Source organism: Cupressus sempervirens, chromosome 6 (assembly GCF_028749045.1).
Source record: "Cupressus sempervirens isolate cs-2001-9-10 chromosome 6, ASM2874904v1, whole genome shotgun sequence".
NCBI classification, from domain to species: Eukaryota; Viridiplantae; Streptophyta; class Pinopsida; order Cupressales; family Cupressaceae; genus Cupressus; species Cupressus sempervirens.
The window spans coordinates 3,341,216-3,355,498 of record NC_143123.1 but is presented as its reverse complement, the minus strand read 5'-3'; positions in this window follow the sequence as shown (position 1 = coordinate 3,355,498).

The window sequence follows — 14,283 nt, the reverse complement described above, 5'->3', positions numbered from 1 at the left end:
ATTTCTTGAGGACAAGAAAAAATTAAGTGAGAGGGACTGTAATGACCTCAGGGTAAAAAATTGATGGTGTTACTTAATTTTAAATAAATAATAAATAAATTTTTGTTTGGACAATTATTGATCAATATAATAGTGTTTAAACTCCTTATTTTTAATCATGAAATAATTATTATTTTGGTTATCACAAACTATTATTAATAACTACATACATACATACATACATAATCAAATCAAACAAATATTGTAAATGCTATTATACAAAATAATCAAATATAAATATTAAGATATATACTTATATCAAACTATTGGATAACCGTACATAATAAACGAACCAATTACAAGGTTGGATAGTCACGACCCAAACAATTGGTTGTGACTCCAAGATACTCAAACATCTTATTTAATTGAAATCAAAACTATGAAAAATGGATCAAACAGAGGAATTATTACTTGTGAATCGGGAAGAACAACAAAAATAATTAATACTTAAGAATAGGGCGTGCCAATGATCATCATGGTATAAATAATCAGGAAGAATAAGTTATAGAAGCCAACATAGTTTTTGAGGTCATTCAATAAGAATCATTCATATTTGGGCAAATCTCAAGATACAAGTCAAAAATTGGCCAAGGAGGCCATATTGCAAGAAAGAGGAAGCCTAAAAAATTATTAATCTTCACCATCTCTATCATATCAACACTTACCCAAGCTCACACATTTCTGATGAACATAGCTAAGATGGTTCACACTGTTAGTAAACAGTTTTTCTCATGAATGTTCATATGTAAGAACAAAGAAAAAGTATGTAAACTAACAAATTAATTCCTATAGAAGAGACTAAGGAATTCTCTGCTTAAAGTTTCTTCAATGAAAATAGGTGCAACTACCTTTATTACAATGAGAATTTTTTTTATCTAAAGACTCAACATAGTGACCTTTTCAAAAAACAATCTGTTGAAAGTGTTGAATCAACTTATTTTATCTCATCAATACAAAACAAACTTTAATACAAAAGAACCACTCGATTTTAATTATCAAGATGATCCATAGTTGAAAATTAAACCATTGAGCAAGCAAATTGGATAAAACTAACTTCTCACAGCATCCCAAGTTCTGAATTGACAATTTCAAAATCAATAACAGACATAGCCAAAAGCTTAAATAGTATCTACAAAAATACTAATTTAAATAGGCAGATAATAGTATCTACTTACAAAGCCTTTAACCATAAATCAAACTGTAGAGTTTCATTGTATTTGCACAATTCTAAAATGCTACTTCTAAATTGGGAATAAAACCATAAAAAAAAATAGTTTTGTCTATCGATTTGCTGGAGAATTCTAAAAAAACCCCTTTACCATACTAATTATTACATATATATAGGCATGGGGCTGGACTACTACCAAAATTACCCCGCCAGGAGTTAATTGTCTTTGGGTAAAGTAACTATTAACTGAAATGCAAGAAAAACAGACAGCAAAATAAAATATAACTAAGTGATTAAGTGTAACTGCTTGTCTTGATCAGGTAGTGTTGTCTCCACTGGCCACGCCTTTCACCATTTTCCACATTTCATAGGCAGTCGAAAAGGTTGAGATAACGGATTGATGTGGCAAACCAATATAGGCGAACCTTTGCTTCCAGATTTCTTTCATCTTCTTCAGTTTAGCAACCTTTTCTTCATGCATTTCCAAGTGCTTTAGATTGATGATTAACATAGCCTCAGTATGCGCCACGTTAGAAAAGTCTTGCTTAGCTGGTGTCGTCTTGTCTTGCCATTCTTGAAATTTCTTTTGAACTTCTTTGATTATCTCATCCGATTGGGCAACAGAGTCGTCTTCTTTTCCCATGAACTGTTTGGCAAACCATTTAAGGTCATTTTGAATAATCTGGTGTATAGCCTTAAGTTCTTGCAATGCTTCTTTAATTTCAATTACTCCTTGTGTCAGTGCTTCATTCCTCCATTCAATGCAATCTTTGATGACATACAGGGCCTTTTCGTCTAGACCAGCTATGAGGCATTCAACCTGGAACCTCTATAAGCCAAGTTCTTGCACATCTTCCAACCACATCACCACCTTTTCCCAATTATTTTGCTCTTTTTCATATCCTTCATTGCTTGCCTCCACCTTTTTAGCAATGTTCAATATTTCCTTCGAAGCATGGTCTAAGTGACCTATGTGCTTTACGGTGTCATGCAGAACATCCTGAACCCATTCCCTTACTATTTTCGCTACCACTTTGCACTTATGCAAATTCTCCAATGATTGTTGATTAGTCACAGTGGACACATCAATGATCACTGATTGGCCTTGCTTCAGGATGAAGGATAGCATTAATATATTATGCCATGTTTTTTATTGTTTCCTTCATCTCCTGCTTATCTTGTCCATCCTTCCATACCCTGTGTGCAATCTTTTGATTGGATGCTTCAAAGAATTCCATGTCTACTTCGCGATTCCCTTTTTCCCAAGTCAACCTTTGTTATCTGGTAGTCTTGAGGGACCACGAAATCATGTAAGCTTCCATCTGGTGGTGTAGCTATCTCTGCTGCCCAACGTCTTGAATTCTTATCAAAATTAATCCTTGCCTCGATTCTGGCTTTCTTTACTTTAGGTGTTTTACCAAGACACTAACCAAATCATCAATAGGCATGGGTATTGGGACTATGCTTCTTTTCTTCTCCATTGATGCCTCTAACCATTTAGGCATAGCCTGATGTTTTTTTGTAGCAGGGGAACATTTGACCAAGGTGAGGTTACTCTCTTGGCCTTCAGTAGTCGCTGACAAGCTCTAGGATTTAGGTACGTTATCTACCATAGGTGGGTCTTCTGCTACCTCCAGGTCAACGGTTATGGTGTTCTTTCTTCTGAGGATTGATGCCTTCCTTGTGCTTGAACGGGTTATCCTCTTGCTCTCTGGAGTTGCCTCTTGAACTTGAAGTTGAAGTGATTCAAGAATTGCTTCAACTTCAACTTCAACGGGACCTGCAACAAAATTAGGAACACCTCGATTAGTTTTCTTGTTGGCAGTCTTTTTATCTTTGCTTTTTGAAAACTTCCCAGAAAGGTTTGGAGTAGCCACTATCTTTAATTTTATCCACTTGGCGGTTCTGGCTATTACATCTTTAGTACGGGCATAGACATCATTTTCTTGCCTCTTTTCCCAGTCAATTTCATGAATGAGCATGCATTCAATCTGGTCAATATAATATTGATCAAGCACTTCTTCAGAATCATCATCTTTTAGTCCATAAGTATCTAACTCCACATTAAACATAGTGATCTGTTTAATGGTTAAGCGTGACCACAGTCTTTTCCTTACTTCAAATTCATTAAGGTAGTTTGCCCAAAAATCTTCTAATTGCGGGGAATGAACCAGGGATACTGAATTCTTAACATTGTTTCTGACAATGCCAGTATAGTCAAAATCTAACTGAGAAATGAAAGGCTTAAAGCATAAGCGAGTTAATGATTTTGTTGACAATATGGCTTCTTTCAGACTGGGGCATCTATAGTGTCCAATCTCAATTGGGAAGAATACTAAAGAAGATCTTTTTGAAATCTAAGAAGACTCAACCACAGAAACAAATTGCCTACACATCTCAGATAACACTACAGAGTCTGAACAATAACGTGGTAGCTTTAAAGGTTCATCAGAAAAACCACCCACTCTGATATATGTAAATCCGGGGAATTGAATGTAATAGCAACCATAGATTTGGACAACCTACATAGCTTCTTCTGACATCCTATCATTCTCCCGACCTTGGAGTTCAAATACCAATTTCCCTAGAAAGACATCATTTACCCTTTTAAACTCTTTGCATAATGTAGTTTCTTGAAGATCACCGTAATATTGGTAGATGGGCATGTCATCAACCCAAGGTGCATGTGGAAGATAGTCCCATTCTTTAGATGCCATTAGGATGTAAATTAGATAAGAAGACAAGAAAAATGGACCACAATTGTTAACAACTATTAAACCCCTATGCAGGTTTTCTGCTATCAGGTCAGACCAATCAATGAATTTAACTCCTTCAACGATCTTCTGTATGAAAAAGTACATCCATGACTCCCAGTGGAATGCATGCTCATTTCCCTTAATCCTATTCAGCAGAAGAATGATGTCTACAATTTCTTTTATAAAATGCTCAATAGTCAATGGCTTAGGCAGTCTAGAACCTCCTTCTATTGGTTTCAAAAGCCAGGACAGAGCTATCTTGTTATCATAGTTGCTTTTTTTTCGACGTACAGGCGCTCAGCTTCTTTGAACATCCATGGCTTGTAGGGTTCCTTGTGAGGAATCCTAAAAGCTGAATGGACACTGGTTCTATTGATTTTAACAATCACTTCCCCTGAGGCTTTCTTAATGCACCCAGAAACAAGGTCATAATGGCTTGCACATTCAAGGAAGAGTTCTGGGTATGTGATAGCAGCGAAAAAAGTGGCAGCTTCTAATAATCCACTATCAACTAGCTTCTGGTAAATAGGGCTTGATTGTATGTTCTTGGCTCGTTCAATTACCTCAGATAAATTTTTATTTACCAGAAACGTGTCACGAATTTCAAGCAGTGAACTGAGCAAAGATGGCTTCTCTAACTTGGGCATTTTGGGGTGGAAAAGCATCATGATTGCTAATAAAGACAGGTTTACAAGATACAGCTTGAAATATCTCAAAACAAAGCAAACACAATTTGAAATGCAAAGGGTTATGGAAATGCACTTACAGTTTGACAGAGACACAACCTGCAATTCGCCCTTCTTACCCAATAGTGTTGGAATTTCTTTGGAGAAAGTGGAATGAGTGGGAAAGGCTAAAATGAATGCATTTACGGAATGATTTGTGTAGATGATCGCAAGATAGATTTGGCAAGTAAGTGCAATAATTACTCATCCATGTGACATGCATTGGAAAAGACACCGTGTGTGCTTTGTTTTAAATACTCCATCAAATTTGCACGTATAATGTTATGCTAAGTGATCATGACATGACAATTTTAACCCTTAATCAAATCTTGCCATAGCCGAACACATACTGCCTTAAACCCCTTCACTTATAACTTTGCATGTCTTGGGAAGTGTTATACTGGGACCCATCTTGATTTGGCCCGAAAAGTTGAAACTTGCATACAATTATCGTTAGTGTGCAAAATCAACATTGAAGTTGAAGTTGAAGATTTGGGTGGTTGGGTTTCAACTTCAACTTTGACATTACTAAGGTTGACTCGAGAAAAAATACTGGGCTTGACATATGAAGACAGATGCAAACTCGAACTTGAAGTTGAAGTAAGCTAAAACTTCAAGAAAAGAAGACTTGTGACTGAAACATTCAAGGGTACGAGAAAAATATAAGTGCTAACACACACAAATCGTAGCCATTGAATTCACATCCACACAAAGATGATTCAAGACTCAATGCCCAACAAGATAGAAAAAAATCCAAAGATATAGACTAGTTCCACATAAAAGTCAATCTCATTCGTGAATCATTACAACATACTAAATATATAGAACAATAACAAATATTTACAGGTGGAGCTTACTAAGGAAGCTTGACAACAAGTTGACATACATCAGAACTCATAAGTGGGATACAAACCCGAGAACATATCATCCTCCAAACTATCAGCCCTCATAATACATCCCAAATCAATCCAATTATAAGATGTTTTAGGCTCAAGTCTAACAAGGAACCATATTATCAATACATAGGCATAGAAATAATAGAATAACTCATACTAGAGTTTGATGAGTTCCAAGGAAAATTAAGGAAGAGAATAAAGCATCTCTGAAGGTTAGGATACCAAAAGACTAGACATATGCATATGATAGGATGAACATACCCATGGTTGTTCATAAGGCTTAGGTTGAGAGTAATCTCTCCTAAGAAGGATGGATGGATATGATTAATCATCCGTAAGGCTTATCAAGAGGAAATTTTGTGAGATGATGTCACTTAGTGGAGAGTTATTCCAATATAGGAGCTCCTAGAGACACTCCACTAGAAGCTAAGTGTGGGATCACAACCTCTCCCAAGAAGGAAGTACCAAATAAGATATAGGATATGTGTTAAATTTCTATATATATATATACATATATATATATATATATATATACATATATATACATATATATATATATACATATATATACATATATATATATATATATATAAAACATATATATACATATATATATATATATATATATATATACATACATATATACATACATATATATATACATACACACACATATATATATATATATACATATATACATACATATATACATATATACATACACACACACACACACACACACACACACACACACACACACACACACACACACACACGCGCGCGCACACACACACACACAGAGATATATATATATATATATATATAAATAATTCTTAGATAACATTGTTTATCATAATTATTGGAGAACTAACATGTTTGCAGGTTCATTAGTCAGGAGATTGCAAAATCTTTACAACCAGTGACCTGGGCACATTAAAAATATACATCTCCTAAGTATCGTCGATATATTCACCAGTCCAAAAGGAAGAACATTGCTGAGCCAAGTCTACCGAGTCAACATGAGGACTCATCACAATGACATGACAGATTAGGCTTGGCAAGAATTTAAACTTGGTTTGAATTCTAACAAGAATGAAAAAATACAGAAAGTGTAGATGAATCAAGACAAGAACCATACTAGACTGATAGCGCTACCAGCCTAGACTCTACAATATAGGTGTCACTAGTCACTCATGATCTACTCAACAATTTGAGTTCAAAATTTGAATCCATTGGTTTGAGAAGAATATTCTCTAAGGGGTCTTTATGCCCATAAAAAAGAAGTGACCTCACTAACTTTTTTAGTGAGTGTGTGTATGCAAAAAGGAGGACAATATCACATACACAAAAAAAGGAAAAAGAGAAAAAATGGAAGAGAGGAGATGTTAAGCAAAAGGTTTAAAAAAAAATAGACACTTTGAACCTAAGGAAGAGGAGTATGCTACAACGACAAGATGAGAAGCTGAGGAGTGAAAAGAAGAGTGATACAAGGGAGATCACTAAGTTTGAAGGTCAAACAAGGGGAGATCAAGATATCTCCAAGGTATTCAATGGAGATCTACCAAGCAGATAAGTGCTACTTGATATAGGTCACATTTGATTGATCTTTAACCATTGTAGTCAAGTTGTAAGGCTGCTAACAAAGCATGTTTATGTGTTAAGAATATGATTAAACCCTTTAACGAGGTCCTTCTTAGAAGGAGTGTTAAATCCTTTAACAAGGTAACCTTAATAAGTTGATTGTAATCCTAATAGGTCACATACATTCTTAACAGGATGTGTTCTCATAAGGAACAAGTTGGAACTCTTAACAAACTAACCTTTTATGTGCAGTAAAAGGCTAGTGGTTACATTAGCTCCATCATGGTTTTCATCCTCTTATCGAGGGTTTCCATATACAAAAATTTGTGCATTCATTTATCAGTGCTTTGTGTATGAGTTTACATAATTTCATTTTACAAAATTTATTTTGTTTGTAAGCAAAGCCCCTATGGATGGAGTCAAGACCTTGAAGGTAGCAAGCCTAATAGCTTGAGGGAAGATCAACCAGTAGTCATGAAATATAGGCAACTATATGAAGAAGCACTTGACATCATATAGCACTTGAAAGAAAAACTAAAGGAGTCTCTTGTAAAAAGGAAGAATCTTGTGAAGAAACTCAATAAGAGTCAAGAAATCATTGAGAAGATGGAGGAACAAATCGGATCATATGGATATGAAGAAACAATATCAAATATTACTTATGATAACAATAAGCTGAGCAAGTATGTTCTCAAGCTAAAGAAAGAAATAGAAGAGGCATCCAAAAGATTGAGCCAAGAACAAAAAGAGAAAAGTAATGTAGCACAAGCGGTGGACAAAGTTGAAAGGGCACTAAGTGAAGCCATAGAAGCAAAGAAAGTAGAAGACAAAAAAAATAGACAAAAGGATCAACATATTCAAAAGCTCACTGAGGAGATAAGAGACACCAACAAAATAAATGAGAAGCTAAGAAGATTCAATGACAACCCAAAAGGTAGATGCACAACTGAAAGCTCAAAGAAGAAAAAATGACAGAATTGGTTTTGGCTATGAAGGTATTAACAAGACTAAAACATGAAAGACATCCTGAGGGAAAATATCATCTAAAGGTATGAAACCTAAGAATTCAACTTGATTGTGGTAAGATAGGTCATATCTCTAATATATGTGGGTACAAGAAAGTTGAACCAAATTAACAACACACGTTCTATGGCCATTACAACACTGTCACAAGTATGGTCACTCTACTCAAGAATGTGGATCTTACACTCAACAAAAGATGTTCGATGGATACTATTACCATTGTAGCAAGTATGGACACAAGGCCAAGGTATGTAGATTGAGACTACAGAAGGATCAACAATCTCAGATCACCCCTAAGCCCAGTTGGAACAATAGGTACAACATGACTAAATAATCACCATGTGAGAACATAGGACATACGGGTGATCACTGACAAACAAGAATCGATCAAAGGAACTATTTAGGACCATGGAGAAGAACATGCATGACATGTTACTACTTAAACATTATAGGCCATGTTGTTAGGGTATGTAGATCAAGAGAGAATCCCAAGTGCAAAACCTAGTTAATAAAGGGAAAACTAAGGTAGTGGACAAGGAGGAAGTTGGAAAATATATCACCAAGATGTGGACAAGAAAGGAAGATGAAGAGGTCAAGCCCAAAGAAGTAGAGAGGTCAATTGTTGTAGGTGAAATCTCTGTGGTGAACTAAGATGGTTCTAGCTTAAGAGGGATTGTAAATCAAAGAACAAATGATACACCAATTTCCTATTCAAAATTGGTAGGAGGCAAAACACAAGGATGAAAATCCTCTATTAAGAAGCAAGAATGTTGTAAATATGATTGTTGGCATACAAATTTCTTGCATTAATGATAAAAAGTTGGGTAGGTAAGAACTATAGTTATTATTTCTCATTTGTTAAAACCTAATGACAAGTTCGAATGATATGAATAGGGAAAGGGGAGATGATTCAACTACCTTGAGAATCAAATTCTTGCACCTAAAAAAAATCAAACACACCTCATTGAGCAACCAAGCATCATCTTTGCCACCATCAAGTTCTCCAAACCAACAAGAGAACAAGGTCACACTTAGGGAAATCAACCAACACAAAGAAGGGTTTCATGATGGATAGAATTCACAAGGCCACAAGACCATGCTCATTAGCAATGAAGAAATATCAGAACTAACATATATAGTCACTTCACTGAAAGGAGATGCAAGAAATCAAATAGCAACACTATCCTCATTGCTTGCAAATATTCTATTAGTGGAAGATGTAAGTGCATACCTAAATGCAAAAGATGCGGAACTATATCCGGATAAAATCTTTGAAGTATTCCCACATCTCCACGGAATAGTAGAATAAAGAAAGAGAAATGACATCTGTTGAACACCACTCTACACCAAGTAATAGATTTTCTTGACTTCATTGAGGAAGATTGGGTAAAAAAATGTACTAAGAAAAGTACATGGGAACTACATGTGGCTTGATAAACCCTAAAAAATTACAAAATGGGTCATATCCAAGGTAATGAGACTAAATAGCACTGGATAAAAGCTAAATTCAAGCAAGGCAACACTTGATGAAGTGGCTAGAATGATAGGAGAAAAAAACGGACAAACATTAGCCATAGAATAAATCTCTGACAATGAAATGAGATTTGCAGTAATGGCAATTGGTTACAGATCTTACTTCTCAAGCAAAGTAAACAACATGCCCTATGGATCAGTACATGCAACTTACCAAATCATTCGTGAAGGTGCACCAATCGACCTAAGTGGATGGCTACATGAAAAACTAATACTGAACCTAACAAAATTTTAAGGAAAACTCTAAGGTTCATTCATTCAAGTTCAGAGCTCTGAACTAGTATGTATATTCTTTTATTTCATGAGAGAAATTCTAAGAAAAGGCGAAGTCATGTGGCTGACCGATAAGCTCATCTGTGAAAAAATTTGTAAAGCATACATGACATTAGGTAATGATAAAGATGTTCAATTCAAAAGATATTTTGACAGTTTTAAGGATACAATGAGAAAACGAAAGAGAATACTATTTGTCTTGTTAGAGAAATACAAAAAATAATTATGCTTCTTAGCCAACACCGACACTTGCATGATACAAATGATAAAGCCCAAAACTCATTGAATTTTTGCATTCTAGTATGAGATAACAAAAGAAGAAACAAAAGCAACTGTAGAACTAATATTTTCTATGCCTGTTGACAATACACTACCAGTGTGAGGCTCTAGCACAATGAGAAGAATCACAACTAGAATTGAAAGGGACAAGGAAGAAAACAAAAGAGAAGCCAAAAGAACAAGCAAGAGGAAGAAGGCAACTAGTACCTAAACCACAAACCTTAGGAAGTAGAAATGTTGGGAAGGAAACAATGACTCAAGAAGAGAGACCACCTCACTTGAACTAGAGTCGAGTGATAATGATGAGAACAAGAAGACGAAGAAATGTTCAAAGAGAAGCATGCATATGCACAACAACGATCCAAACCAAGGATTGTTAAATAGCTAAAATGAGGTAATCCAACTCCTCCACTTTCCATTACAGACATACTAAATGGATATAATGCACAATGAAAACTAAAATATAATAATGTATAGATACACACTTATGAATGAGAGAGATCAAAATAATGTCATAATCATAGTACTAGTCAGCATGAGGACTTACATTAGAACACCAAAAGTGATGAAGAAAATCCTAACAAAAGAACTAGCTAATATTATAATCAGTAAGTGGAGAACTAGTGTTGTGTGATTGGGAAAGGTTAACAACGATGCACTACCTAAGGTCAAACCAAAGTTGACCCCAATACATTTACACACATACACAAATGCCTACATCAATGAGTTTCTAACCCAAGAAAATATTGCACTAGTCACAACAGGTGACGAATGATAAATGTTTGAAAAGGCAATAAAAAACTAGAAAAATATAACTGCCCAAGAAGAGGTAATATGCGTGAGGATGTCAACCAATCAAGCAAAAGCATTAGGAGGACCAAATCCAAAGGAAAAGGGAAAGAAAATACTATAGCATCGATTGGAACAAGTAGAGCAATAGAAGTTGAGGGACACATTGAAGAACCAGATGAATAACTTGTAAACTTCAATCCCCTGATCTCACTAAGAAGTCACAATATGCAAAGGCACACAAGTCAAAATACATGCGGTCAATAGTTCTACCTAGGTGGATAAAATACAACCGATGGTGGATATAAAGAAAACTCCAATGACTCAACATGAGGAGAGACAAGAAGAAAATGAAACTCAAAAGAGAATACCAGTAGAGGGACACAAGGATAAATTATCATCTCTTAAGATCACAAAATGAGACACAAACCAAGAAAGTCCAATGGAAAATATAGCAGTAGAAGAACAAGTTGCATAGTATAGTGCCAATCTACCAGTCCAACCTCAAACACAAAAGGTATTCCAAAAATCTACCAGACACCAAAGCACAAAAAGAAAAATACAAATAGGTAGCACATAATCTGAACAATCAAAAGGAAAAATATTGAAGAGAAGGAGAATTGTTTGAGTAGCACACTCAGGAAGTGGAGAATCCTGAAACAGTTCAAGGTGCATTAGATATGTACATTGGAAGAATGCAAAAACTAAGTAAAAAAGAATTAAATCAACACAATAGTTTGTTGAAAAGATCACTAAGATCAATAAATCAAGTGTGCAATAAGAAAGGGCATATCCTCTAGTCAAAACAAGGAAAATGAACACAAGAATACTTGTTGATGTGAAAAGCGACACTACCACCAATATTATTGATTAACTTAGACACAGTTTGAGTCACTTAAATATTAGTGATGAAAAAAGTCTTCTCAGTAAGAAGAAAGAGAAAGACAAGCTCAAACAATAGATCAAACATCATTTGTAGCAACTTGAAAAATACTAGGAACACTGGTGATGGAACTATTGAAAGACATCACTCCAATACTCCAATAGATCTCAGACTCACAAAAATTTCTGATAGATTTGAATGACTCACTAAGAGCACCTCATCAAACAATATAGGTCACTCAAACATCATTCAATCTATTGACTAGTCTAGAAAGCATGCACACCAAACAAATTCAAGAAAAGCATCATTTGATCAACTGGATCATAGAAATTCAACACCAAAGGTACTCCAATCTCTTTGGAGTACAATGTTTCTTTCTTCCCATGATAAATATTATTCAAGAACATATCAAGGAGGAGATGGATTAATATCATCAAGTACAAATGGAATGATTGAAGAAATGGACCAACACTTACCAAAGATCATCAGCCTAACCCATGCACTCTACAAACTTCCAAACATTTGGAAGGCACAATTGAACACTGCATAGGATACATGTCCTTTTTTATTGATGATAAAAAGGGGGAGATAAAGATGAAAAGGGAGAGTGAAGATGATAAATATGATAGGGGGAGTGACGATTCAAAGAGGGAAATGCCCAATGCATAGTGAAAGGGGGATATGACACACAAAGAAAGGGAGAAGCCTAATGTAACAAAGGGACATAAATGCTTATGATGAATGAAAGAAGAATGAGTGGGATAAATAAATTCTTAGTAGAATAGAAAAGAAATACAAAGTCATAGATATACCAGAAGGGGGTGACAAAGGGAATGGCAGGAAGGCACACAAAGTTTTGCTAAGTGTTTCCACGAGCAAAGATTCTACCGACATCTAACCTAATCATAGAGTATGTTTTTCCATCAATGCCAAAGGGGGAGATTGTTGACCCAACTGGTCACATTAACATAAGAATAGTTGGAAAAGTATGTTGTCATTGATTGGAAAATGGTTGAGAAATATACATCTCTTAAGTACTAGTAGATATCTTCTTTGATCTGCAAGGAAGAACATGGCTAAGCCAAGTCTGTCCAGTCAACATGAGGAGTCATCACAATGACATAGCAAATCACGTATGATGAGAATTCAAATTTGATTTGAATTCTAACAAGAACAATAAAATACAGAAAGGACAAACAAATCAAGATAAGACCCATACTAGAGTGACAACGCTACAAGCCTAGACTCTACAACATAGGTGTCACGAATCACCCGTGATCTACTCAATAGTTTGATTTCAAAATTTAAATTCACTAATAAAAGCAAGATATTCTCTAAGGGGTCTCTACGACAATACAAAAAGAAGCAAACTCGCTAACATTTTTTAGAGAATGTGTATGTGAAAAGGAGGATAGTATTGCATATAAAAACAAGTAGAGAGAAAAAATGGAAGATAGGAGATGTTAAGTAGAAGGTTAAAAAGAAAAGAAACACTTTGAACCTGAGGAAGATGAGAAGTTGAGTAGTGAAAAGTAGAGTGATACACAAGAGATCACTAAGTTCGAAGGTCGGACGAGGAGATCAAGATATCTCCAAGGTATTCATTAGAGTTCTAACAAGTAAATAAGTCCTACTTGATATAGATCACATTTGATTTCTCTTTAACCATTGTAATCAAGTTGTAAGGCTCATAACATAGCATGCTTTTGTGTTAAGCATATGGTTAAACCCTTTAACAAGGTGCCTCTCAGAAAGAGTGCTAAATCCTTTAAGAAGGTAACTTTAATAGGTTGATTGTAATCCTAATAGGTTACAAACATTCTCAACATGATGTGTTCTTAGAAGGAACAAGTTGTAGCTCTTAACCGAGCAACCTTTTATTTTTAATAAAAGGTGTTAGGATTATCCTCAGACAAAAATAACAATTACATGCAAATATAACCAATATTAGAAAATAATAGATCACACATAAAAGAACACAAGACGCCAAGATTTAATATGGTTCACCCAATCCTTGGGCTACGTCCACCAACATCAAGTCCAATATTATTATTATCTAGTGATTACAATCGACAATCCCTTATAGCTCAATATCTCTGCATTAAATTATGAAATTCCTAACCCTAAGCCTTTTTATACAAGCTTTTACTGCTTACAAAATTAGGGCTAGAATAAGTCATCCAATAAGAAAAATAGCAGCCTTCGCCTTTTACAATATAAGGTCATTTTTGGCTTCAGGGGCATTTCCCTTAAAACCCCCGTAGTGGCATTGCCCCTCAACCCCACCCTATACTGTGATAGGGAGTGCACTTGACCTCGTAGCGGGGTTGCCCCTTAA